General features: G+C 45.9%; 1 pseudogene; it reads left to right on the top strand.

The window, feature by feature from the left end:
• The first annotated feature begins 21,697 nt into the window (after nucleotides 1-21,697).
• On the top strand, nucleotides 21,698-21,815 carry LOC126208233 (5S ribosomal RNA; annotated as a pseudogene).
• The last annotated feature ends 1,592 nt before the right edge of the window (nucleotides 21,816-23,407 follow it).

The raw sequence follows: 23,407 nt of genomic DNA, 5'->3' as shown, positions 1-23,407 counted from the left end.
AACGCGCTGCTAGAGATCTGTCCTTTTTAAATTACGCAGAGCAGATTGAAGACACCCTCCCGATAGACAAATGATCATCTGATGCGGAGGCTAGCCTGAATGGTACACCCACTATGCCCTAGCCAGCCCATAAACTTCAGATACTTGGTTAATAAAAAACAAAGAGGAAAGTTATGATGGTGGTTTCAATTTTTCAAGTCTCCTACATAGGGTACAAAGCGATCCGAGATTCGTCGATAAACAACACGCGACACCAAATTTGGGGCGTTATCTACATGGTTGCTTCCCCATCTGTAGCAGAGTCCATGCTGTTGGGTTGTAGGACTTGGTGCCCGCCATGGTCGTCAGGAATGGATAGATATTCGACTTATACAGTCGGCTCCTAGTTTGATGGGGTACGCGGTGTCCTGTAGCCTCTTCGAGCACCGAATTCACATCTTGAGCACTCAGTCAACGGTTTCTTGGACTCGGAAGTCGTAGATATCTATAATCCAATGCACTAGTCGAACGTGGACGGCTTGTCCTCAACACTACCTGTCCATCCATGTACGCACCGCATCACTTTGACTCTGTTGGGCACGTCGAGCCTGATTGATAAGCCCTCTCCGCGGAACGTGATGAGGCGGAACCGATAACTGGTCCCGATTGTCCTTCGTAGCATGACGGATGTTCACTCTGCTGTTCCACAGACGTCTCTAGTGCGCCCCTACTGGTGCTTTACTTTCCTCTGAAAAGCTGTAATCCATTCGAGTGTGACGTTCTACCCATAGGTAGAGCTCAAGATAACTGTGTGTGTGTTTATACACAACGTCAGGGCTCGTGTGGCCCTTTACCAAAACTAGACTTCGGTAGTTTTGATACACTACGTAAATGACGTAGGATTACCGATAGTATTGGAAGCATTGGTTGGGAAAGAAACATAATTAAATGTCTGAGAGGGAGACTGCGAGCTGACAACTTCTCTTTGATTTTTGTTTGTTTGTTTGTCCACTACGTATTTTATATCTTTAGAAAAGCTAGAGGAAGTATTGAAGAAATATTTGATATATTTTCGTTTTGCGGTTTTTAACTTTGCCTTTTCTTCAAGAATTTGCGTTTTCTAGCGCAATATGATAAATCGGTATTTTTTGTTTTCCTACAATGTCCCTCTGTTTCACGTCACAAATAAACAATTTTCGAATTAAAATCTGAATTAAACATTGAAAGTTTCGGTTTTGCTATAAATACAGTTTATTTTTAAATATCAGACAGGGGGTAGAGAATGTAGAACAAAAATGTTCCGTAGGTTATGCAGTTTATAGACAGTTCACCGCTTCCAGTTTCCAGGGGAATCTAGTGAGACACTGATGGGATATGCAAACAAAGCGATCGAAATGAGGTAAAGCCCGATAAGTATGCAACACACTTAACGTACAGGTAATGCGGTTACGATCTTAACTGGCCAATACTTCTAGGAAAACCACTGCGCTCTCCGCTTACTTACGGTAGCCTATGGTCGTTTTACAACTATAGTCAGGGGTGACCTTCCGACCGTTACAGCAACTGCCACAATAGGAACACACTTGTACGATACATTGGGATGATGCAAAACTTTTGTTGTTGTGCATATTTTATTTTTTTAAATTTTTTGGGACGAGACTGGTGCCTCACATATTCACTTTCACTGGGTGGCAAAATGCACAGCAGACAACTGTCACAAGACAGATGCGATTATGGCTCAGGCGTGTAAATCAGTACGATGATAGGCGAGAGTAAGTACAGGAATAATACAAGGGCGCTGTAATATTAAATTGGTGAATAAGGTCGTAGCTTCTTTGTTTTGCATGTTGATATCCGGTTGCTATGGGTTCATTTGTCGATTGTCATTTTTTGTTTGTAGTTCACTGTTGCTCTTCGAGTTTACAGGTTGTCTTTTGGAGACAGTGACTGGAGTTGTGGACGCTAGAAAATGGAGCGCCAAGTGGAGAAATGGGAACATTTGCGACAGGTTCTTCTGTTTGGGTTCAATAGAGGGTTGACAGCAGCGGAGGCAGTCAAAAACATTTGTGTCGCGAATGGGGATAACGACACAGCACAAAGCTTGACAAGAGAATGTTTTCTCGTTAGGAGCGTCGTTTTTACGTTAGTGACTCAGCATTCAGGAAGACCTTAGGGTTTGATGAAGATCGTTTGAACGCATTAAACCACACTGATCCACATTAGTGAACTCGAGAACTGGCAAATGTGATGAACAGTGATCATTCCACCGTAGTGCATGCGATGGAGAAGGTCCAAATCAGATGTATGGGTACCACGTGCTCTAAGCCAAAATCAATGAAATCAGCTGTAGCCATACGTGCTTCTCTGCTTCCTCATCATCAGTTGGCTCGTGAATAACACCGACAAGTCCCATCCTGTGTCGTTACTGGTGACGAGAAGTGGTGCCTTTATGATGACATACGGAAAAGAAAGGAATGGTTGCACCCAAACGACGCAGAAACTCCTCGTACAAAGGCCTGAGTGCATCCACAAAAAAAAGAAAAAAATAAATAAATAAAATAATACGAGGGCAGTTCAATAAGTAATGCAACACATTTTTTTTCTCGGCCAATTTTGGTTGAAAAAACCGGAAATTTCTTGTGGAATATTTTCAAACATTCCCGCTTCGTCTCGTATAGTTTCATTGACTTCAGACAGGTGGCAGCGCTGTACGGAGCTGTTAAAATGGCGTCTGTAACGGATGTGCGTTGGAAACAACGGGCAGTGATCGAGTTTCTTTTGGCGGAAAACCAGGGCATCTCAGATATTCATAGGCACTTGCAGAATGTCTACGGTGATCTGGCAGTGGACAAAAGCACGGTGAGTCGTTGGGCAAAGCGTGTGTCATCATCGCCGCAAGGTCAAGCAAGACTGTCTGATCTCCCGCGTGCAGGCCGGCCGTGCACAGCTGTGACTCCTGCAATGGCGGAGCGTGCGAACACACTCGTTCGAGATGATCGACGGATCACCATCAAACAACTCAGTGCTCAACTTGACATCTCTGTTGGTAGTGCTGTCACAATTGTTCACCAGTTGGAATATTCAAAGGTTTGTTCCCGCTGGGTCCCTCGTTGTCTAACCGAACACCATAAAGAGCAAAGGAGAACCATCTGTGCGGAATTGCTTGCTCGTCATGTGGCTGAGGGTGACAATTTCTTGTCAAAGATTGTTACAGGCGATGAAAGATGGGTTCATCACTTCGAACCTGAAACAAAACAGCAATCAATGGAGTGGCGCCACACCCACTCCCCTACCAAGAAAAAGTTTAAAGCCATACCCTCAGCAGGTAAAGTCATGGTTACAGTCTTCTGGGACGCTGAAGGGGTTATTCTGTTCGATGTCCTTCCCCATGGTCAAACGATCAACTCTGAAGTGTATTGTGCTACTCTTCAGCGTGTTCGTAGGCACAAAAATCAGAACGAACTTCTCCTTCTTCATGACAACGCAAGACCTCACACAAGTCTTCGCACCCAAGAGGAGCTCACAAAACTTCAGCGGACTGTTCTTCCTCATGCACCCTACAGCCCCGATCTCGCACCATCGGATTTCCATATGTTTGGCCTAATGAAGGACGCAATCCGTGGGACGCACTACGCGGATGAAGAAGAAGTTATTGATGCAGTACGACGTTGGCTCCGACATCGACCAGTAGAATGGTACCGTGCAGGCATACAGGCCCTCATTTCAAGGTGGCGTAAGGCCGTAGCATTGAATGGAGATTACGTTGAAAAATAGTGTTGTGTAGCTAAAAGATTGGGGAATAACCTGGTGTATTTCAATGCTGAATAAAACAACCCCTGTTTCAGAAAAAAAATGTGTTGCATTACTTATTGAACTGCCCTCGTAAATAAAATAAAAAATGATGAATCTGGTGCAACAGCGACGGTGTGATTTACTATGAATTGCTTCCCCAATGTGTAACAATCACTGCTGACACATACCATTAAAAGCTGAGACGTCTTGCAGACGGAATCCAAGAACAACGACCAAGAAGACTGCGTGAAGTGATGGTACTCCACGACGAAGGCCGCCTACATTCTGCTAGACCGACAAAATACGCTATACAGGACTTGGGTGAGAAAGTCATTTCAAAAATTGTTCACCTCATGTTGTGCCCTGAGACTTTCATCTTTTCTGCTCTCTATCGAACAGCCTTCAAGGAACTTCCTTTCCTCATGAAAAGGCGCTCTGAACAAGGCACGACAAATTCTTCGCCTAAAAACCACGTGATTTTTACAGTCACGAAATCGGAAAGTTACCCCAGCCTTGGCAGACAGTTGTAAACAGTGAAGGAGAACTCACTGACGCGCCAAAGAACCTGTTATTGGCATACGTATTCAAATACAGAGATATGTAAAGAGGCAAAATACGGTGTTGCGGTCGGCAACGCCTATATAAGACAAGTGTTCTTAAATCGGTTACTACTGCTACAATTGTAGGTTATCCAGATTTAAGTCGCCGCGATGGGACGCAGCATCTCCGAAATAGCGAAGAAGAGGGATTTTTTCCGTACGACTGTTGCGCGAGTGTACTGTGGATATCAGAAATCAGGTAAAACATCAGATCTCCGACATCGCTGCGTCCGCAAAAAGATCCTGCAAGAACGGGACCAATGACAACTGAAGAGAATCGTTCAACGTGACAGAAGTGCAACCCTTGCAGATTTCAGTGTTGGTTCATCAACAGGTATCAGCCTGCGAACCAATCAATGAACATCTACATCTACAGGGTGTTTCAAAAATGACCGGTATATTTGAAACGGTAATAAAAACTAAACGAGCAGCGATAGAAACACACCGTTTGTTGCAATATGCTTGGGACAACAGTACATTTTCAGGCAGACAAACTTTCGAAATTACAGTAGTTACAATTGTCAACAACAGATGGCGCTGCGGTCTGGGAAACTCTATAGTACGGTATTTTCCACATATCCACCATGCGTAGCAATAATATGGCGTAGTCTCTGAATGAAATTACCCGAAACCTTTGACAACGTGTCTGGCGGAATGGCTTCACATGCAGATGAGATGTACTGCTTCAGCTGTTCAATTGTTTCTGGATTCTGGCGGTACACCTGGTCTTTCAAGTGTCCCCACAGAAAGAAGTCACAGGGGTTCATGTCTGGCGAATAGGGAGGCCAATCCACGCCGCCTCCTGTATGTTTCGGATAGCCCAAAGCAATCACACGATCATCGAAATATTCATTCAGGAAATTAAAGACGTCGGCCGTGCGATGTGGCCGGGCACCATCTTGCATAAACCACGAGGTGTTCGCAGTGTCGTCTAAGGCAGTTTGTACCGCCACAAATTCACGAAGAATGTCCAGATAGCGTGATGCAGTAATCGTTTCGGATCTGAAAAATGGGCCAATGATTCCTTTGGAAGAAATGGCGGCCCAGACCAGTACTTTTTGAGGATGCAGGGACGATGGGACTGCAACATGGGGCTTTTCGGTTCCCCATATGCGGCAGTTCTGTTTATTGACGAAGCCGTCCAGGTAAAAATAAGCTTCGTCAGTAAACCAAATGCTGCCCACATGCATATCGCCGTCATCAATCCCGTGCACTATATCGTTAGCGAATGTATCTCGTGCAGCAATGGTAACGGCGCTGAGGGGTTGCCGCGTTTGAATTTTGTACGGATAGATGTGTAAACTCTGGCGCATGAGACGATACGTGGACGTTGGCGTCATTTGGACCGCAGCTGCAACACGGCGAACGGAAACCCGAGGCCGCTGTTGGATCACCTGCTGCACTAGCTGCGCGTTGCCCTCTGTGGTTGCCGTACGCGGTCGCCCTACCTTTCCAGCACGTTCATCCGTCACGTTCCCAGTCCGTTGAAATTTTTCAAACAGATCCTTTATTGTATCGCTTTTCGGTCCTTTGGTTACATTAAACCTCCGTTGAAAACTTCGTCTTGTTGCAACAACACTGTGTTCTAGGCGGTGGAATTCCAACACCAGAAAAATCCTCTGTTCTAAGAAATAAACCAAGTTGTCCACAGCACACCTGCACGTTGTGAACAGCACACGCTTACAGCAGACAGACGACGTACAGAATGGCGCACCCACAGACCGCGTTGTCGTCTATATCTTTCACATCACTTGCAGCGCCATCTGTTGTTGAAAATTGTAACTACTGTAATTTCGAAAGTTTGTCCGCCTGAAAATGTACTGTTGTCCCAAGCATATTGCAACAAACGGTGTATTTCTATCGCTGCTCGCTTAGTTTTTATTGCCGTTTCAAATATACCGGTCATTTTTGAAACACCCTGTACATGGATACTCTGCCAATTGCATATAAGTGCCTGATGACTGTACGACTGTATGACACGTCAACACCGCCACTGGGTTGTTGATGACTGGAAACATGTTGCCTGTTCGGACGAGTCTCGTTTCAAATTGTGTCGAGTGAATGGACATGTACTAGTCAGCAGGGGACCGTTCAAGCTTGTGGAGGCTCTGTAATGGTGTGCGGCGTGTACAGACGGAGTGATATGGGACCCCTGATACGTCTAGATACGACTCTGACAAGTGACACGTACGTAAGCATCCTGTCTGATCACCGGCATCCGTTCCTGTCCATTGTGCATTCCGACGGACTTGGCCAATTACAACAGGACAATGCGACACCCCACGCGTCCAGAATTGCTACAGAGTGGCTCCTGCAACACTCTTCTGAGTTTAATGACTTTCGCTGGCCACCAAACTCCTCAGACATGAACATTATTGAACGTATCTGTGATGCCTTGCAACGCGCTGAAGAGATCTCCACCCCCTCGTACTCTTGCGGATTAATGGACCCGCAGGATTCATGGTGTCAGTTCCCTCCAGCACTACTTCAGACATTAGTCAAGTCCATGCCACATAGTGTTGCGGCACTTCTGCGTGCTCGTGGGAGCTTTGCACGATATTAGGCAGGTGTACCAGTTTCTTTGGCTCTTCAGTATATATTAATGATGGCTAAAGTCTCTGTTATGTATTTTTCATGTGTGAATTAAAGTTATAATAATTCCAATCCCAAAGAAAGCAGGTGTTGACAGATGTGAAAATTACCGAACTACCAGTTTAATAAGTCACGGCTGCAAAATACTAACGCGAATTCTTTACAGACGAATGGAAAAACTGGTAGAAGCTGACCTCGGGGAAGATCAGTTAGGATTCCGTAGAAATGTTGGAACGTGAGGCAATACTAACCCTACGACTTATCTTAGAAGAAAGATTAAGGAAAGCCAAACCTACGTTTCTAGCATTTATAGACTTAGAGAGAGCTTTTGACAATGTTGACAGGAATACTCTCTTTCAAATTCTAAAGGTGGCAGGGGTAAAATAGAGGGAGCGAAAGGCTATCTACAATTTGTACAGAAAGCAGATGGCAGTTATAAGAGTCGAGGGACATGAAAGGGAAGCAGTGGTTGGGAAAGGAGTGAGACAGGGTTGTAGCCTCTCCCCGTTGTTATTCCATCTGTATACTGAGCAAGCAGTAAAGGATAGAAAAGTAAAATTCGGAGTAGGTATTAAAATCCATGGAGAAGAAATAAAAACTTTGAGGTTCGCCGATGACATTTTAATTCTGTCAGAGACAGCAAAGGACTTGGAAGAGCAGTTGAACGGAATGGACAGTGTCTTGAAAGGAGGATATAAGATGAACATCAGCAAAAGCAAAACGAGGATAATGGAATGTAGTCGAATAACATCGGGTGTTGCTGAGGGTATTGGATTAGGAAATGAGACACTTAAAGTACTAAGGGAATTTTGCTATTTGGGGAGCAAAATAACTAATGATGGTCGAAGTAGAGAGGATATAAAATGTAGATTGCTAATGGCAAGGAAACCGTTTCTGAAGAAGAGAAATTTGTTAACATCGAGTACAGATTTAAGTGTCAGGAAGTCATTTCTGAAAGTATTTGTATAGAGTGTAGCCATGTACGGGAGTGAAACATGGACGATAAATAGTTTGGGCAAGAAGAGAATAGCAGCTTTCAAAATGTGGTGCTACAGAAGAATGCTGAAGATTAGATGGATAGATCAGATAACTAATGAGGAGGTATTGAATAGAATTGGGGAGGAGTTTGTTGCACAACTTGACAAGAAGAAGGGACCGTTTGGTAGGACATGTTCTGAGGCATCAAGGGATCCAAATTTAGCATTGGAGGTCAGCATGGAGGGTAAAAATCGTAGAGGGAGAGCAAGAGCTCAATACACTAAGCAGATTCAGGAGGATGTAGGTTGCAGTAAGTAGTGGGAGATGAAGAAGCTTGCACAGGATAGAGTAGCATGGAGAGCTGCATCAAACCAGTCTCAGGACTGAAGACCACAACAACAACAAAAACAATTAAAGTTATAAACGCTACGAACTCATGTACCGACCCAACTTGTCACAAGCATTCGATTGTGAGAAGAAAGTCACTCGGGTGAAAGGGCATAATGTACCTGCAGAAACAGATTTTCCGCGAACGCTGAAAATCGGCAGTGGAAGCGAGGAAGAAATCAGTAACGAGCGGAGGGGGACAGCGAGGTGCGGAATACTGTGCCGTTGCGGCGCGGACGGTCCGCAGGGAGCTCGGCCGTCCCCGGCTAGGCAGGCAGACCTCGCTGCGCCGTAAGCCGCCTGCGGGCACAAATCACTGAGCACAGGGCCGCGCCGCCATGCCCAATGCGCGCGGCGCCAGATTTATTGCGGACTGGCAGCGCCAGGGTGGGGGAGCGGCCTGGCCGCGCACGCCTTTCTGCCGCTGTCCAGAGACCGCGGCTATCGACAGCGGCTGCGGCCACCGGCCCACGTCCGCCCCCGGCACGCCCTCCAGCTCGCGAGCCAAAATTCCTCGCGCTGCCGTTCTCATCTGGTGGCAGCGTGAATTGGAAAAAAAAGTAAAAAAGCGAGAGAGGTGAAATCGCCCACTCTTTGCGCGACTGCCCACCGAGTTGAATATTTCGGTAAGTTGAAGAGTACGCCAGAGTATCACTCGCATATAGTTCGACATGTTTCGCCAGAAAAAGATAAATAACGAAACATTGCTTGTTGTACATATACAGTACAGCATGAGGTCCTTTTAATAAGCAGTTGCACACATATTTTCTCGACCAATTTCGGTAGAAAAATTGTGTATAGTGCGTTTAATATTAGTTCCGACTTTTGACGTTTGGCTGACATGCGGGGGACGTGATGGTTCAAATGGTTCAAATGGCTCTGAGCACTATGGGACTCAACTGCTGTGGTCATTAGTCCCCTAGAACTTAGAACTACTTAAACCTAACTAACCTAAGGACAGCACACAACACCCAGCCATCACGAGGCAGAGAAAATCCCTGACCCCGCCGGGAATCGAACCCGGGAACCCGGGCGTGGGAAGCGAGAAGGGACGTGATGCCGTTGCACAGGTAACACCAACAGCGAGCCGGCTTTCCCTACCACGCCGACAGCTGTTCAGCTGGCAAAGCGCCCCTGTTTCCAGTTTGGTGTCACTTTCGTCAACGTTCGTCAGCTCTGGTATAGTTGTATCTTCTGGCGTGTTGAAGTGTTTTGTAGCCGTCAGGTATTGTGAACAAGTGTTTTATGCTGGCTCCGCATTAAAAACAACAGTGCAATACAGCTGAATAAGATAATTGCAATAAAAGTGTCGTCCAAAAACACGTTCACCGGCTGGGAAGGCAACGTTATGCTGCAAAACATTCCTCGAAATTTGACGTTAGTAAAGGACAAAAGGCCACACCACTCTGTTGTGATGCGTAAACCTCCAACAATGCAGTGGACGAAAGCGGATAATTTGCTCTGGGTCCAAAGAAATGTTCCGTGAGATAAAGTTGAACCTGTATAAGGCGAAGTTAATGCAACTTAGAGTGCTGCACAAGCCAAAACTTCACGTTACCATCTCAACGAACTGGCTAACGCTAAAGGATATACACTACTGGACATTAAAATTGCTACACCAAGAAGAAATGCAGATGATAAACGGGTATTCATTGGACAAATATATTATACTAGGACTGACATGTGATTACATTTTCACGCAATTTGGGTGCATAGGTCCTGAGAAATCAGTGCCCAGAACAACCACCTCTGGCCGTAATAACGGCCTTCATACGCCTGGACATTGAGTCAAACAGAGCTTGGATGGCGTGTACAGGTACAGCTACCCATGCAGCTTCAAAACAATACCACAGTTCATCAAGAGTAGTGACTGGCGTATTGTGGAGAGCCAGTTGCTCCGCCACCATTGAATAGACGTTTTAAATTGATGAGAGATCTGCAGAATGTGCTGGCCAGGGCAGCAGTCGAACATTTTTTGTATCCAGAAAGGCCCGTACAGGACCTGCAACATGCGGTCGTGCATTACCCTGCTGAAATGTAGGGTTTCGCAGGGATCGAATGAAAAGTAGAGCCACGGGTCGTGACACATCTGAAATGTAACGTCCACTGTTCAAAGTGCCGTCAATGCGAACAAGAGGTGACCGAGACGTGTAACCAATGGCACCCTATACCATCACGGCGGATGATACTCCAGTATGGCGATGACGAATACTCGCTTCCAATGTGCGTTCACCGCGATGTCGCCAAACACGGGTGCGACCATCATGATGCTGTAAATAGAACCTTCTTTCATCCGAAAAAATGACGTTTGGCCACTCGCGCACCCATGTTCGTCGTTGAGTACACCATCGCAGGCGCTGCTGTCTGCGATGCAGCGTCAAGGGTAACCGCAGCCATGGTCTCCGATCTGATAGTCCATGCTGCTGCAAACGTCGTCGAACTGTTCGTGCAGATTGTTGTTGTCTTGCAAACGTCCCCATCTGTTGACTCAGGGATCGAGACGAGGCTGCAAGATCCGTTACAGCCATGCGGATAAGATGCCTGTCATCTCGACTGCTAGTGATACGAGGCCGTCGGGATCCAACACGGCGTTCCGTATTACCCCCCTGAATCCACCGATTCCATATTCTGCTAACAGTCATTGGGTCTCGACCAACGCGAGCAGCAAATTCGCGATACGGTAAACCGCATTCGCGATAGGCTACAATCCGACCTCTATCAAAGCCGGAAAGGCGATGGTACGCATTTCTCCTCCTTACACGAGGCATCACGACAACGTTTCACCAGGCAACGCCGGTCACTGCTGTTTGTGTACGAGAAATCGGTTGGAAACTTTACTCATGTCAGCACGTTGTAGGTGTCGCCACCGGCGCCAACCTTGTGTGAATGCTCTGAAAAGCTAATCATTTGCATATCACAGGATCTTCTTGCTGTCGGTTAAATTTCGCGTCTGCAGCACCTCATCTTCATGGTGTAGCAATTTTAATGGTCAGTAGTGTAGTATTTTCTGGCGTTGAAGTGTTCTGTACTCGTCAGGTATTGTGAACAAGTGTTTTGTGCTGGCTTCACATTAATAAAAAGAGTGCAGGACATCTGAACACGAGATTTGCGATAAAAGTGTCGTCCAAAAACACGTTCACCGGCTGGGAAGGCAACGTTCTGTTGCAAAACATTCCTTGGAATTCCACGTTAGTGTAGGACAAAACGCCACACCACTCTGTTGTGATGCATAAACCTCCAACAATGCAGTGGACGAAGCGGAAATTTTGTTCTGGGTAGAAAGAAATATCCCATGAGATAAAGTTGAACCTGTATAAGGCGAAGTTAATGGAACTTATAGTGCTGTACAAGCCAAAACTTCACGCTATACGCGCTACCAGGTTGACGAACTGACTAACAGTAAAGGATATAGTGTAATCAGGCTTCCTCCGGCATAAGAAGCCACTGTAAATGGTACACGACAGGACTGATCTTTAGCTGTCAGCCATGCCCAGAAGGTAGTTACGTAGACAGTGATTCATGAAGGACTGAGGCGAGTTTTAAGCAATACGTAACATCTCCTGTTGCCATGTTGAAATCTGCTTTCTTTGTCAAAACACGGCAGAGTTTAGAAATATTGATCTTAGTAACATTCTAATTCAGCTGAAATTGTGACAGAATCCTGAAATAGTGCAATATTAAACTAACAACTTATTGCAAGTCAGGTCAATAGTTTATGAAACAATCCATTATCAGTATAAAAATAAAATTGTAACTTCTTCACTTATATTGTTACAAAACCCACAGCCGCTCTCGTTTCACCAGCTATCGATGGCCCTCAATAATGACATTGTTTCACTAAAAAAATTTGTAATCGCTTGAGTATGGCGGTAGATATGGAAGTTTTGCATATTAATCAAACGGCGAAACACTGTCGTCTTTGCGCGCTGTCATTTACCAAAATGATGTTGCGATATCTGAAATCATTTATGTATGAATATTTGATTCTAGTTTTCACTGACAGACGAGTTCATGACGTGGCGCTTTACACACATTCCATTTTCTCGAGATTGGAAACAGACAGCGATATCCTTCCCAAATTTCGAAATTTGTGGTATGGTCTTATAGGACCAAACTGCTGGGGTCATCGGTCCCTAAGCTTATACATTACTTAACCTAACTTAAACTAACTTAAGCTAAGGACAGCACACACCCAAGCCCGAAGGAGGACTCGAACCTCCGACGCAGGGAGCCGCGCGTACCGTGACAAGGCGCCAGACCGCGCGGTTACCCCGCGCCGTTATATATCCTTCCCAGTTAAAAGAATATTTCAATATACGAGGGTCGTCCATAAAGCAAGTTCCGTTTCTATTGCTATCCGCGGCAGCGCTACGATAGCAGTTCCGAGCATGCGCAGCAGTTACTCTGACTCAAGGAGAAGACATGTACGCCATTTTCAGATCGCTGCTGCCGACGTGTGCTTTGTAGTGCTTCTTTATAGTGTCAGCCGTAATTGAAAATGCCGCCGCATGTGAAATCAGATCTGTAATTCGTTTTCTAAATGCAAAGAAAGTTAAACCAAAGGAAATTCATCGGCAAATCTGCGAGGTTTATAGACAAAATGCCATGAGTGATTCAATTGTTAGAAGATGGGTCAGACTGTTCAATGAAAGACGTGATCAAGTGCATGATGAAGAACGAAGTGGACACCCGTCTGTGGTTACTGATGAACCGGTTCACACAACTGAAGATAAGATTAAGCCCAGCCGTAAGTTTACACTTAGGGCCCTTGCTATGGAAGTTCCGCAAATCTTACGATCACTAATTCATGAAACTGTTACTGAAAAACTGAAATTTCGAAAACTTTGCTCACATTGGGTACCCAAAATTCTTACTGAACAACACAAAAAACAACGCTCGGGCAGTGCACTTCAGTTTTTGACAGGCTACAATGAAGAAAGCGATGGGTTTCTTTCTTGGATAGTCACGGGGGATAAAACGTGGGTATCGTACGACACCCCTGAAACAAAAAGGCAATCAATGGAATGGAGGCACACTTCATCCCCAACGAAGGTTAAGCCTAAGCAAATCTTGACACCTCGAAATGTCTGATGCACCGTTTTTTGGGACAGAAAAGGCATTTTGCTGATTGATTTCTTACCACGAGCCCAAACAATCAATGCACATGTTTACGGCGAGACCATTAAGAAATTGCGCCGCGCAATACAGAACAAGCGCCGAGGATCACTGTCAAAAGGTGTTGCTTTTTTTCACGATAATGGCCGACATTACACGACGAATGTGACCAAACAACTCTTACGGGAATTTCACTGGGACGCGTTTGATCATCCTCCGTACAGCCCGGACCTCGCTCCTAGCGACTTTCATCTCTTCATACACCTAAAATCTGTCCTTGGTGGTCAACACTTCAACGATGATGACATGGTTGAATACACAGGCGGCAACCTTCTATGAAGAAGTCATACAAAAACTTGTACCACGCTATGACAAGTGCCTACCAAATTTCGGAAGCTACGTAGAAAAGTAGTTCAACAGTTGTAGATTTTTGTACAATAAATATTTTTTGTTTGTTTTATATAACCAAACGGAACTTGCTTTGTGGTCATACCTCGTATTATCTAGATATAATTCGTAGCAACACGCAACCTAACACGCGCCAAACACAAATTCATAACGATACCTGTTTTTCATTGCAAACTAAGAATTTCTTGCAGCAATTTACCTACTATCGAAATATCACGATAACTATGACCATTAAGGAAATGATAGGCGATTCATCACGAAGCTGACGAATTAAACTATAATATGTACGAAGAAGAGGGTTTATTACCGGAAAGTTTCTTTAAAATCGTTTGAGAAAGATCGCTGATCGGCCGACTTGCTCTTAACAGAGTCAAGTGCCGAGCCGAATAGGCCTGGCATTAAACTGTGGTCACCTGCTAACGCGCCCAGCACACGCTAGCAATTACTCTTCTCTCGACTAGCTGCATACTGAACCGTCAAAAGTCGCAACTAGTTTTAACCACAGTATAATTTGTTGTGTGACATCGTAAAATGTTCCCGCACCAGCCCCTATAGTTCCATGGAAGTTCCGATATGTGGTGGTGCTTTATGCAGCCTTCCAAATGCCGTCTGTAATAAAGAGCTGTTATTAAGTTTCTTGTGGCGGAAAACCAGAGCATCGTAGATATTCATAGCCTCTTGCAGAATGTCTACGGAGACCTGGCAGTGAACAAAAGCACGCTGAATTGTTGAGCGAGGCGTTTATCAACGCAACAAAGTCGCGCTAACCCGTCCGGGCTCCCGCGTGCAGGCCACCGTAGACAGCTGTGAATTCTGCAATGTCGGAACGTGCGGCCGGCCGTGGTGGCCGAGCGATTCCAGGCGCTTCAGTCTGGAACCGCGCGACTGCTACGGTCGCAGGTTCGAATCCAGCCTCGGGTGTGGATGTGTGTGATGTCCTAGGCTTAAGTACTTTTAAGTTCTATGGGACTGATGACCTCAGATATTAAGTCCCATAGTGCTCAGAGCCATTTGAACCATTTTTGGAACGTGCGGACACTCTCATTCCAGGTAATCGACGGACCGCAATCAAACACGTCGCTACTCAATTGGACGTCTGTGTTCATGGTGCTGAGACACTCGTCCACCGGATATTAAAAAGTGTGAATTCACTCGGTTCCTCGCCGTCTAAAAGGGGACCATGGAGAGCAACGAAGGAACGTCTGTGCAAAATGCTTGAGCGTTACAAGGTTAATCGTGATAACTTTTTGTCAAACGTTGTCACAGACGATGAAGCATGGATTCGTCGCTGCGAAGCGCAAGCAAAACGGTAATTCATGGAATCGCGCCTCCGAAGAGAAAGTTCAAAACCGCACCCTCAGCTGGTAAAGTCATGGCGATGGTTTTCTGGGATTCAAAAGGGGATATTCTGTTTGACGTCCTCCCCCATGGTGCAACGATCAACTCTGAAGTATATTGTGCTATCCTCAGGAAATTCAAGAAACGACTTCAGCGTGTTCGTCGCTTCAAAGATGAAAACTATCTTCGCCACGACAACGCAAGTCGTCACATAAGTCTGCTCAGCGCAGAGCAGTTCACAAAATTTCGTTGGAGTGTTCTTCTTCATCCACACTACAGTGCGGTTATCGCTGCTTCCGACTTCCATTTCTTGGTCCCAATGAAGGATGCACTCTGCGGGGAGCAGTACATGGATGATGGATGGGCAGCTTACAGATGCAGCAATACGTTGGTTCCGACGTCGACCAGCAGAGTGGTGTCATTCGGGCATACGCGCCCTGTCAATAAGGTGGCGTATGGTCGCGGCATTGAACGGAGATAATGTAGAAAAATAGGGTTTTGTAGCCGAAAGAGTGGGTAATAATATGGTGTACTGGAATGCTGAATAAAGACAACCTGCTTTCAGAAAAAAATGTGTTGCATTACTTATTCAAACTCCGCCCCCCCCCCCCCCCCCCCCCGTAGCTGAGAGGTCAGCGCGACACAATGTCAATCCTAAGGGCCCGGGTTCGATTCCCGGCTGGTTCGGAGATTTTCTCCGCTCATGGACTGGGTGTTGTATTGATCTAATCATCATCATTTCACTCCCATCGACGCGCAAGTCGCCGAAGTGGCGTCAACTCGAAAGACTTGCACCAGGTGATGAACGGTCTACCCGACGGGAGGCCCTACTCACACGACATTTACTTATTCAACGTCCCTCGAAGAATTGATAAGTTCACTAGACACAAAATTAGTCACCACAGTGCACAGGCACAGTTGAATCGTTAAGCCTTTACAGATGGCGCAGCGATCGAGTCACTTGCTCAACCGCGCAAGCACTGCCTTTGCGCGAGCTTAAGGCGGTAGCGGCATTTATATTTTATGTATGTGGATTGAAGCAGCTAGTGAAAATTTGTACCACGGTCGGGAATCGAACGCGGGTCTCCTGCTAACTAGGTAGGCGTGTTAGCCAGTAAACCACCTTGGCACGCAGTTCACACAACTGCACGGATTATCCTGGCACGCCTCCCTCCTCGATCCAAATTGTCATTGCCGCCGCTGACTACTTTGAATTCCCCCTTACACGCGAACAGAACTGCCGAGGCTCCCCATGTTGTGGACTAGCACATCAGCATCCAAAGTAAATGGGGAATCTCGCCGCTTCAGTCTATGTACATAAAGTCGTATGTGTAGAGACCAGTAAAGTATCTGAAACTGTCATTTCATGTGTATAAGTACCTGCACATGTGTTTCAGGCTGGATCCCCCCTTTACGTTCGATGCCGAGGTACTCGAGAACATGGAGAACCTCGGCAATTCTGTTCGTGTGTAAGGGGGTATTCGACTTAGACTGGGTCGGCAGTGAGAGTTTGGATCGAGGAGGGAGGCGTGACAATATGTTTGTATCTATTGAACTGGGGACCTATAAACGACGGAGCCCTGAGTGGTAAACAACAGCACAACAAGCTGCAGCAGTCCACTCACCCCACCGTTGCCCCACATCGAACCCAGGGTTGGCGTGACACGATAATACGTGCAGTTTTGTGAATCGCTGTGTCAAGGTGGCTTACAAGGTGAGGCCACAACGTTTGGAATGCGGATTTACTGCAAACTTCGTACACTCGTAGTACTCCACGAGGACAATGAAATGTGTAAGCAGTAGCGCGTAATTCTCAATCGTTATTGAGAAAATCGCAAGATAATTTCGGTCGTCAAATATGTACCTGCGCGTGGCCATTTTTGCCATGAAGCGCCGGCAGCCGAGTGGTCAGCGTTCAAGCCCGTAATCGCTGGGTCACTGGATCTAGTCCCGCTCGTCAGTTTTTTTTTAATTTCTAACACAGTCATTTTCTTTGCCATTTATATTACAATTGATGTAATGGGAAAAATACTTGTAATCTGATGAACTTTTATTAAATTTGCAATGTTATTTGGTAGTCTACAAATTTTTTGTCACAAATAATATAATATTAAAATTGTTAAGGCTTTCGTGGCCACTTATTGACAAACTGCCTATTGGCTTCTGTCTCGGGTTCTTCAGCCGACGTTCATCTAATGATGAGTTCATCAAGGGCAATGGAGGGTGAAGCTTTGACAATGCCAGCCACTCGTGCTGGCGAAACGTCAGAAAAATCATTAGATGAACGTCGGCCGAAGAACCCGAGACAGAAGCCAATAGGCAGTTTGTCAATATAATATTCATAACTATCGACTATTAAACGGCAAAACGCATAAAGTGTTACCGAAAATGTATGCTTGTCCGTGATTTGAGAAATCCCTTATACCTGGAAGGAGCCCGAAACGACTTGTTACCTCCAAGTTTCGACTGGCACAGACGGCTTTCGAAAGATGTACAGTTAATCGTCGCTTTCGACATTACGAGTACAAGTTGCGGGATGGTATTTTTCGTAAAAACATGAAATCAAAGTTAAACGTCACCAGCTGCGTTGAATAAATGCTATGTTTCCGCAGACGCAAGGTCTTTCCAGGTTTTCCGTGGAAAAACAAACCTCGTTAACATTTTCAAAAACTTCTCTTTCAGCCGATATTTTGGAAGCTAACCATAACGCAGCATTTTCTTAAATATCGGCGCTGATCATTGATCATGCAGTACCGAGTGTATTTCAATAGCGTCTTCAAGAGAAGCAATTTCTCGTTCTCTTTCGATTAAATACGAACAATTTTGAAGACACGGACAAGCATACATTTTCAGTGTCACTTCATGCGTTTGGTCGTTTACTAGTCGGTAGTTGTGAATATTATATTATTTGTGACAATAAAAATTTGTAGACTGCCAAATAACATTGTAAATTTAATAAAAGTTCATCCTATGACACGTATTTTTCCTGTTACATCAATTGTATATAAATAGTACAGAAAAGGACTGTGTTAGAAATTAAATAAAAAAGAAAGAAAAGAAAACTGACGTTCGGGACTCGATCCAGCGACCCAGCGATTACGGGGCTTGAACGCTAACCACTCGGCTGCCGACGCTTCCTGGTAAAAATGGCTACGCACAGGTATATATTTGACGACCGAAATTATCTTGCGATTTTCTCAATAACGCTTGAGAAGTACGCGCTCCTGCTTACATATTTCGTTGTCCTCATGGAGTACTACGAGTGTACAAAGTTTGCAGTAAATCCGCGTTACTAACGTCGTGGCTTCCCATTGTTAGTGGCTAACAAGCCTAGTAAGCAGGAGACCCGGGTTCGATTCTCAGCCTCCGCAGTGCTTGACAGTCCCTGTCCGGCAGCGCAGTGCATGAGGTCTGCGTCGTCTTGGTGTTACCCCTTCGCGATTCCTCTTCACTGTCACATCACCAGCGGTGGAACTGTGAGCTTTAGAAGGGTTGAAATGTCCCTGATGGATTCATTACTCTAGTAACACTGAGTGACTAGTCCACGTTTGGAGTCACTGACCGCCCCTGACAGACCAATTCTGATGTTACTGCTTCTCCACAGATAACACAGTTCTCCCCACCGCCTTTCATACTGGCGGGTCTGCCCCTGGTCGTCAACTCCGCATAACATACCGGTTTCCGGATGCGTTATTATATTAGTCACCCCTTTCAATGTACACACTCTTTGGACCACTGTAGTCGGTACCTCTGACGTAAATCGTAAGAAGTTATGTGTATGAGCGACTCGAAAGTATGCAATCACCGCAGTATGATGGGTCGATTACGCAACAGCATGCCCACTATAAACCAATGATTTAAGTTGCCCGATTTGTTGCTGTATTAACACTGACTGTCGAAAGTGTCTACAAGAAACGTTGTACCACTCGCAGTTACGTAATGCAGCCGCAGAACAGTACTAGTAAAAAGAATCCTAACCAACAGGAACCGAAAACGAGTGTCACCCCTTCTCCATAACAATCGGTCACAAATCCGATAGGCATTGCTGCTGACTGATAATGCAGGTTTATCTCAGCCAATTTCTGGAAGAATGGAAGAGCACACAATGGACATTTGGTGTTCTGTCATTCCTGAAAGGCCATTGCTCGCTGCAGCACAGAAAGCTGCATCTTTTCATGGGGCCACACAACACAGAAACTGGAAATTAGTTTGTTGGAGGCATGCGGTATCGTCTGACAAGTTGCGATTTTGGATCTTTTTAAACCACATAAGGCCTGATGGCGTAATGGGGCGTTTAACCTGCAATGTGCTGACTGTTTAATTCATGCCCTAGATGATTATTTGATATGTTAGTGGTGTTCTTCCCACCATAATTTGGACTCATTCACTTTGGTTGGCGAGTGCAAGAACCAGGGTGGTGTTTCTTTTTTCCTTTTTTTTTTTCGAGATTCTCGGTGACCAGATGTTGCCCATTCTCCTACATCTCCTGGATGACAATGCTGTGGACACTCGGAGAAAGAAGGATTAGAATTTAATGTCCCGTCGGCATCGAGGTCATTACGGGCGGAGCACAAAGCCGGACTGTTTCAAGGATGGGGAAGGTAATCGGCCTTTCCGTTTCAAAGGATCCATCCGAATATTTTCCTGGAGAGATTTGGGAAAATCACGAAAAACCGAATTCTGGATAGCCGGACGTGGATCTGAACCGTAGTCCACCCGAATGCAAAACGAATGTACCAACCACTGCGCCACCTCGCGACGTCCAATGCGGTTTACTTATTTAGAATATAGCTTATAGAATTATATTTTACAAGTACATACAACTAACTTGTTACAGGATAAGATAATATGATATGGATCAGTACACGCAGACACAGGTTGGGGGCCGGCCGCGGTGGCCGAGCGGTTCTAGGAGCTTCAGTCCGGAACCGCGCTGCTGCTACAGTCGTAGGTTTGAATGTTGCCTCGGGCATGGATGCGTGTGATGTTCTTAGGTTAGTTAGGTTTAAGTAGTTCTAAGTTCTAGGGGACTGATGACCACAGTAGTTAAGTCCCATAGTGCTCAGAGCCATTTGAACCATTTGAACCATTCGTTAAATGCCTTTGTTTATGAGAATAATGTGTTATAATAATTTTCACACAGCCAATTTACAGGTCTGTTTTCAAATTTAACTATGTATATTGCAAGTTGTTTTATATGTGGTAAAAAGCAAAAACGAATTACTTCGCATAGATAAGAGTACTTGGTTAGTTTCCACAATGCTCCTGTTTGATTTATGTCAGCCCCGTTGTCTGCGACTGCCCACTGCTTTCGTCTTTCTTCATTGCGTGGAAATGCTAACATGCGAAATCCACCTTCGCCTCTATTGGAACAACCAAATGCAGCACAACCTGGCGTCGTTTACGAACGTCTGCAGAACGAATTACAGATGTAAAAAACAATACTGTACAGTTACTGACGTGTTTACTTCAAACATGTAGGCCTACCGACTTCATCACAAAACGCTTCATTATTTCAACTCGTATTTAAGATCGCAAACGCTAATTACGTACTGAAAACGATATACAACAAAATCGAACATTCATGCACAACGCATAACAAGTCTCTCGATGATTAAAATACTTTTTAATCGTTTCCAGAAGTCCTCTGAACTTCAGTTCAGCTCAAAAGCACGGCAAACACAGGAAGCGCGTGAGACGTTTGGCGACATTTTTCTGCCAAAGCTGATCAACCAATCACGGGCAACTTCACCTATGGCCACTCTCTGTATACAGGCTCTCTAGGTCGCACGGGCCCTACACTGGCGGCTGCACCATCTCCTTCTTCTTCATCTTCTTCTTCTTCTTCTTCTTCTTGTGTTACGGCCTCTGTAGGACCACGGGTAGCCCCTTCGTGGAGTGCATTTTCCTCTTCTTCTCCCAGAACCTCTTCATTCTTTCTCTTCTCCTCTCCCGCTCTTCTTCCGAGTCTCCAGTTTCCGTTTCTCCTGGCGGCTCCACTGGTGACATTCTAATCTTTTCCTGTATTCTTCTCTGTCATTGATCTCCGGCATAGTTGTCGGTGTATATTTGTTCCTCCAATTTTCCTTTCCTTCGACCTTGATCCCCAATTCCAACCAGTCCTTCCGAAGTTCAACAACCCACTTGGTTCCTGTCTTTCCCCTTGTCCTCCCTCTTGTTCCCACACTCTCTTAGTCATTCTGTCCATACTCATCCTAACTACATGCCCAGCAAACCTTGCCCTTTTGAGTCTGATTTCCCCGGATATTGTTCTCATGTTCCGGTACAATTCTTCCCTAGGTCTTCGCATCCACCTCTCTCCACCTCTTTTGGGACCTAGTATTTTTCTCAGTATTTTCCTCTCTTCTTTCTCTAGTTGCTCTGTCCCATTTCCTCCTAGTGTCATCGTCTCAGCAGCATATAATACTGCATTCCTCACTGTTGCCTTGTAGTGGCTTATCTTTGCTTCTGTGGATATATTCTTTTTATTGTATACCTCTCTCGTCATGGGCAACGGCCTTGCCGCAGTGGATACACCGGTTCCCGTGAGATCACCAAAGTTAAGCGCTGTCGGGCGTGGTCGGCATTTGGATGGGAGACCATCCAGGCCGCCATGCGCTGTTGCCATTTTTCGGGGTGCACTCAGCCTCGTGATGCTAATTGAGGAGCTACTCGACCGAATAGTAGCGGCTTCGGTCAAGAATGCCATCATAACGACCGGGAAAGCGGTGTGCTGACCCCACGCCCCTCCTATCCGCATCCTCCACTGAGGATGACACGGCGGTCGGATGGTCCCGGTGGCCACTCGTGGCCTGAAGACGGAGTGCTTTTTCTCTCGTCATGCAGGAGGCTGACCTCATCTTCTTTATCCTCTCTGTTATTCCCTCCTTGATCCTGTTCCTTCCTGTTATAAATTCTCCCAGGTATTTAAATTTGTCCACCATTTGCACAGTGCCTTCCAGTGTTTCCCAGTCTGCAGTGGTGTTTAATGTCTTTGTCTTGTTATAGGCGAACCTCAGTCCCACCTTTCTGGCTACCTTACTTAAGTTGTCGAGTTGCGTCTTCGCGTCTTCTTCCGTCTCACTTACTATTGCTATGTCATCTGCAAAGGCTAGGCCAGTGCTTCCCAACGTGTGGTCAGCGGACCCCTTAGGGGTCCGCCGGCTCTTTCTAGGGGATCCGCGGCCACCCTTCACTAAATCGTGTAAAATAATGAGTAAAATTATTGAATAAAAATGTGAAAACCAAATTCATCACTATTTTTTTTTTCGTGTGAAAAAAATGTGTACTTTTACTTCATGTCTTACTACCAAGCAGCCTTTGCGGTTCCTAAGTGAGAACGCATACACAGTTTAGTGCCGGAGAATGTGGCTTCTCAGAACGCCTGTTTCGCAACAATACGGGGGTCGTTTGTTCGCCTGCTCACGGCGGTAGATGCGCGGAAACCTTTGACGCATGCGCGGAGCGAGCTTTGTCGACCAATCACAGCACTCGCTGGTACGTATGCGCCCCCAGGCATAATTAAATGTTAAACTTGCTTTGTCAGTGCACTACCTATTTCATAAGTCGATTTATGACCTTCAAGTTGTTTTCATTTATCTCTAAACCAAACACTGTTGATACTTCGGGGGCGGGGGTTCATTGGGAACAGGGAACTTGCTTTAAGAAGCTTTCAGTCCCCATGGGTTTCGCTCTGAAATTTAAAGTTACTGTGCTCTTGAGTGACTAGGGGTCCGCCACGGATTTTCGACTGAAGAAGGGGTCCACCAACTGAAAAGGTTGGGAAGCCCTGGGCTAGGCAGTCCACTTGAGCGCTGTTGCCCGTTTTGTCCCCCACATGGGCTGCAACATCTACAGGGAAATTGCGGTTTCATACTTCTTCACCCGGCAATCGTCAATGCGCGGTTTCAGACGAATGTGGTATACATGAAGAATCTTGCGTACTCTCTCCCTCGCCGAATTGTGGCCGTTATCAAAGCCCGAGGCAGTGTTTCACGGAATTAGTGCGACTAATTTTTTTGTCCGGTGTGCTTATCTGCCCGAGCAGGAGACAAGGACTTGTGGGGAGTTTTGCGACGTTCAGTTGGTCGTTTGGACGGGGGCAGCAGAGCGCACGCGGGCTCGGCGGGCTCCCGCACGCGCGAGCGGACTTGGCCGCCCACCAAATGACGCGCAGCCATCTGATACGGCAGGGGGGCCCGGAGGTGCGAAGCAGCCGC

Source organism: Schistocerca nitens, chromosome 1, assembly GCF_023898315.1.
Source record: "Schistocerca nitens isolate TAMUIC-IGC-003100 chromosome 1, iqSchNite1.1, whole genome shotgun sequence".
Classification (NCBI taxonomy): domain Eukaryota; kingdom Metazoa; phylum Arthropoda; class Insecta; order Orthoptera; family Acrididae; genus Schistocerca; species Schistocerca nitens.
Note: the sequence above shows the minus strand (reverse complement) of the source record. Positions and strands in the feature narration are given on the sequence as shown.